The sequence below is a fragment of the Meriones unguiculatus genome, chromosome 4, assembly GCF_030254825.1.
Source record: "Meriones unguiculatus strain TT.TT164.6M chromosome 4, Bangor_MerUng_6.1, whole genome shotgun sequence".
Classification (NCBI taxonomy): Eukaryota; Metazoa; Chordata; class Mammalia; order Rodentia; family Muridae; genus Meriones; species Meriones unguiculatus.
This window is the reverse complement of record NC_083352.1, coordinates 263,604-269,694: the sequence shown is the minus strand read 5'-3', so window position 1 is coordinate 269,694 and position 6,091 is coordinate 263,604. Positions and strand designations below refer to the sequence as shown.

The 6,091-nt window shown below is 36.8% G+C and overlaps 1 pseudogene; it reads left to right on the top strand.

The window, feature by feature from the left end:
• The first annotated feature begins 2,844 nt into the window (after positions 1-2,844).
• Positions 2,845-6,091, top strand: part of LOC110543279 (arginine/serine-rich coiled-coil protein 2-like) — a 59,416-nt pseudogene continuing 56,169 nt past the window's right edge.

Sequence of the window (6,091 nt, the reverse complement as noted above, 5' to 3'; positions counted from 1 at the left end):
ATGTGGATATATGTATGTGTATGTGTATGCAGGCAGAATCTCTCCCTGCACCTGGAGCTTGTGTATTCTTGACAATGCTAGAAACCAGTAAGTCTCCAATACTCTTTTCTCTCCACAAACCTTTGGTACTGGGGTTACAGATGTGTCTGGAACACTCAGCTTGTTACGTGAGTGCTGAGATCCAAACTCCATTCTTCAGGCTTGTAGCAAATTTTTCACCACTGAGCCATATCTTCAGACCCTGTGTATCTTTTTGATGTACCAAACTCTGCTTCTAATCCCCAGAATCAGCAGATGAGCTGAAAAATAGAGGTAAACTTGCCACATAAAGCCTCCTCTCCAATAACAGCAAGAGAAAACTAATAATGGCTAACTGAGGCTTCATCTCCTCATGACTTTGTCCATTTCTTTATTTATCATACATTGATCAAAAAGTACAAACAAAAAAGTAGAGGGTCTGCCCTGTTCATGGTGAGAAGTGAGAAATAAAATTTATTCATAAACTTTATTGGGATAAGAGATGCACAGACATCTGGCCCAACCTTAATTTTATATGAGTTATGAGAATGTGATGGATAGATTTGTATCTGAATCAATAAACCTAGTGTTATGGTTAATCTTATCAGCTTATGGAATTTAGAATCACCAGCAGTGATGGCTAGTTTTGTTAACTTGATTCAACCAAGAATCACCTGGGGAGACTCTCAATAAAGTAAGGTCTAAATTGGGTTAGGCTGTGAGCATGGCTAAGAGTAATTTTCTTAGCTAGGTCAGTTGAGGTGGAAAGGGACACTCTGAATGCAGGCCTTCTGATAATTGCTTTTATTTTCAATACCACTCAGTTCCAGAAAAGTTTTAAAGAACATATGTAGTTTATGTTATAATTTCCTAATGATTTCAGCATTAAACCTACAACCAATTATTTTTGGCAAAGACTGGCTTTATTCAGATCTGGGCTGCAGATTGGTGGCAGCATATATGTGTAAGGCTGTAGATTCAGTCCTCAGCACCAAAGCCAAACACAGCAAAAAGAAAAAAAAAAAAACTCATAAAACAAAATTTGGTTTATCTCAATTTTTGCCTTAACATGTGAGAGAGAGAAAGATGTACCAAAAATATTAAATGAAGGTACTAAAGGCATTTTATGTTTTGTTCTACTATTTCAAGAGGCTTTGTTAACTAAATTCTTATTTACTACATTGGAAGGGAGGTTTGTTCTTACCAATATAAGTAATCTGACTTCTGAGTCTAATTAATGAGGGTATGACTAGAACAAAAATGTATAGAATGGGTGGATTCACTCCCTGATCATTTTGAACCCCCATCTTCTTTTACCTTCATACATCTATACTCCTAGGACACAGGTGTTGAACTTGAAGTGACTTTATACCGTTAATCCCCAGTTCTCAGCCAGAATAGATCACAACACCAGGTTTCCTGGTCTTTCATTTGAAAGATGAAGGAAAGGCTTCTCAAGCTCCATAGTCATATGAGTCAGTTCTCACTGTGAATATATATTATATATGTATATACTTTATGTATGTACAATTATAGATATTATTAATATATAAATATGTTTATATATATATCTTACTGACTGTGTCGTAAGTTTTTAATTTGTACACAAGAATATATGATGAATCACAACACATAATTATTTATGAGAATTTCAGTATAGTTAAATACACAGCCTTACCATAAACATTTGCTACAATTGCAAAACAACAGTGCAGGAAGTATACCATTTTTCTCTTACTGACTATGACTACTTTTATTCTCAGTGTATGAGACAGAACTCAGAACAAGTGCTCTTACATTGAAGTACAATCCCAGCTCCTACATTCACGTTTTTAAAGCATTATTTGATTCTCAGAACCAAGGATAGATAGAGGAAAGAAGAGACCCCACTGTTAAGCAGCAGCTTACAGTCTAATAAGGGAGCTAGAATAATGAATAGGATCCCCATGGAATAGAATAATGAATAGGAACCCCCAAAATAGTAGGGCAAATAGTTTGAAAGAAATATTTCAAGGGTGCTATAGGAAAAAAAGATTTCTAATTAACTGTAGCTCAAAACAGGACAAGAATATTTAAATCAAAAAGGCAAACACTGTTTTAAAAAAAGTGAGCAGTGAAAAAATAAAATAGTGAGTTAAGAGAACATGAACTCATTTGCCCTGGATGGAATAGTTGTTAACATAGAGGTGTCAGGAAACAATAAAAAAGAGCAGAAGGAGCAGACAACCACAGAGGATCAAAAATGTCCTGTAAATAAATATTAATTTCATCTGTAGCTAGAAGATAACCATCCCAGTATTTGGGATAAAGACACTGGGTAGACTCAAACATCAGACAAAACTGAACCATGACAGAACCAGGGAAAAGTCAAGTTTCTAATTTCATAGAAAGAAATGTGGGTGTTCCATTCCCCAAAGCAGTGTATTTGAAGAGAGCTACATTTTGTGGCTGATTATGAAGTGAATCATTTCACATTTTGTATGTGATATTGAAGTTGAGGAGCCCATTTGGGCATTCAGACTACATACTGAAATGAGATAAATGTGAGTGCTTTCTATTCAGAGAAGGAAGTGGAAGTCTTGAGAATGCTGAATTCATCAAATGGTGTGAGATTATTCAAAGGAGTCCAACAGAGAAAAGGAATCTGGGAGAGGTCAGCTGTCAGGCAACACCCAAATCCATAGGCAGGTAGAATAAATATAAAAGCAGTTGAAAGTTTATCTTCAGAAAAACTAAAGTTAAAAACGGTGCTACAGAGGCCCTTCCTCCCCCTGTATGGAAGCTGGTATTACTCAGTATAAGTAAGAGCAGAGTCCTTTGGCCTTCATGAACCTCCACAGAGAAGAAAGGCAAGATGTCAGAGACCCATTTCTTTGGTCAGGTATCCTTCAATTCAAATCTAAGTCTTTACTGAATTTTTTAGGACTACGGTAGGGGGCACTGGTTTGTTATTAAAGCAAAGTGTAAAAAAAGTTGTTTTAGCACATTAATCTGTCTTCAAACTGAGACCAGTGACTGTGTTCCTTCTGACCAATGAAATTATCACTTTCACTTCACAGATTGGGAGGAAAAAGCCAAGTGATTTGGAATCTAATTGCTTATGCAGGATGTAAGAGTGTAAACAGATTAAACCCTCGCCAGCTTTCTGGGCATTCTCCAGTGCATTCCACCAGTTGTACTCATTTCTGTTTTAAATCTCTGAAATTATATCTTCCAAATTGATCCAAATTAAAACTGGAAATTTTCTTCAGAAATTGACCATCAGCCCAAAGTAAGTGGAAATCACATCACAAAGCAGACATGCACAGCTGTTTAGTTGTTATTATTGTGTGAATGCTCGGTGATTCTTTTGTTTGCCTCTGTCATTTGAAAAAGACAAATCAAAAAGGAATGAAGAGTGAAACTTTGAACACTTCAACCAAACGTGAGAGAAGTGCTGATCAATAACATTGGTCATATCTTAAAACAAAAATGACCTGGAAGGATGGGGGGAGGCAGAAGTTGGAGAAGTTCAGATAAAAACTATAAATACCCTGCATACAAAATTAAAATAAATTTTATGACTATTCAATATGTCCAGGAAAAATCCTAGGAACATCTTAAAAGTTATTGATCTAAAAGCTGATATCTTTTTTGAGTCAAACCACCATGTTTCTTAATAAAAATAAATATGAGAGCTCTGGCCCATGGTGCTAGGAGGGCTCCCAGGCCCCAGGATCATCCATATTAGACACACCTAATCCCATGCCTGTGAGTCCAACTGGGAGGGAGAAAGGAAGAAAGAAAGAAAGAAAGAAAGAAAGAAAGAAAGAAAGAAAGAAAGAAAGGAAGGAAGGAAGGAAGGAAGGAAGGAAGGAAGGAAGGAAGGCTTCCTAAAATTCAATGAAAATGAAGGCAAAACATACCCAAATGTATGAGACACAATGAGAGCAGTGCTAAAGGGAAAGTTCATAACACACAGTGCCTTAATAAAAAAAAAAAAAAAAAAATGGAGAGTTCTTATACTAGCAACTTAACAACACACCTGATACCTCTACAAAAAGAACCAAACACACCTGAGAGAAGATCAAGGAGTTGGGGTCGAGATAGAAAGAAGAGAATTGAAAAACCAAGAAGATTTGGAAGAAGCCTAAACCAGACACCTAGTCCACCTCCCTTCAGAGGCAGAAACACAAGACGCATTAGCTAAGAGATTGGAAAGGGCAAAGAAATTACAAGAACAGTAAGAAAAGGAAATGGTTGAAAAGCAAAAACAAAGAATGGGTGCAGCAGCTACAAACACTGGAAATTTGTCACCTTCTTTATTGTTGCACTATGGGCATCAGGAATACAGGTGACTCCTCAGATAGCTATGGAAGCTCAAACAATAACTCTGCAAGCTAAAGAGCACTGGCAAAGACCAGCATAGCTGTTCCCAGCCACTATAACCAAGCTGCTATAAACTCAATGAAATTTGCTGAGCAAGAAAAAAAAGAGAGAGAGAAATGCTCTGGCAAGGCAATAAAGAAGGTGACAAATTTCAGTCTGCTGAAATATAGGGGAAAAAAATTGAATTTTTAAACAAGGACCAAAAGGTCAAATTTAGGAAGTTAATGGGCATTGAGAATGAAGCTGAAGATGGCTGTAGTTCAGTTGATGAAGAAAGTTACAAGACTTTGAAGCAACAAGAACAAGGTTTTCAAAATCTTGATGTTCAGTATGAAATGGCAAGATCACAAACCCACACACAAAGAGTTTGGGTTTCACGTTCATGGAATGGATACAGTTTGAAAAATATCAGTGTGGGACTTTATAGACTTCTTCTAATGCCAGATGCTTGTTCATTAAACAGCCAGAATTCTAGCTTGCATGTATGTTGCACTGACTTTAATTTATTGAAAAATATGATTTTTTGTAAATATCAGATCAGTGATACTGGTGTTAATGTAATCAGGTTAAACCTACTTCCATTAAACTTGGCAGGACTATAGAATGACACTATTTTTTAGTTCATGAATTCTACTTTTCAAATATATTAAAGCTTTGGGTGAGATAAAATCTCAAAATATCACTGAGAATCAATCAATCAATCAATCAATAATATGAGATTAGTATGCTGCATAGATTATGCCAGATTTTAAAAGTTATTTTGTTTCAGAGTATAGCTTTTAAAAAGAAGTGTTAGGAGTTGGAGAAATGGGTCAGAGGTTAAAAGCACTAACTATTCTTGCAGAGGGCCTGATTTATATTCCAAGTACCCACATGACAGCACACAGCTGTCTGTAATTCCAGGTCCAGGAGATTTTACACCCTCCTCTGGGCTCCAGGCAAGGATTTGATGCACATAAATTTATGCAAGACAAATACCCATACCCATAAAAAATTTAAAATGAAAAATATAATTTTAAAAAGTAAAATGAAGTGAAAAAAAGTCTCACAGAAATGGAATATGTGTGACCGAAATACAGGAAAAAAAAAATTTTAAGGGGACCAGAATGTATTCCAAATATATTAGGAAGGGGACCAGAAAAGATGGCAGTGAGACAATGGAATATTATTCAGCAATAAAAAACAAGGAAATCATGAAATTTGCAGGTAAATGGTGGGATCTGGAAAAGATCATCCTGAGTAAGCTAGCCCAGAAGGAGAAAGATGCACATGGTATATACTCGCTCATATAGACATATAATATAGGATAAACCTACTAAAATCTGTATACCTAAAGAAACTAAGCAAGAGAGAGGACTCTTGCTAAAATGCTCAATTCCTATCCAGAAAGGCAAGGGGGATGGACATCAGAAGGAGAAAAGAGGAAACAAGCCAGGAGCCTGACACAGAGGGCCTCTGAAAGGCTCTGTCCTGCAGACTATCAATGCAGATGCTGAGACTTATGGGCAACCTTTGGGCAGAATGCAGGGAATCTTATGAAAGAAGTGGGAAACAGTAAGATCTGGAGAGGACAGGAACTCCACAAGGAGAGCAACAGAACCAAAAAATCTGAGCACAGGGGTCTTTCCTGAGACTGATACTCCAACCAAGGACTATGCATGGAGATAACCTAAGACCCTTGCACAGATGTAGCCCCTGGCAGTTC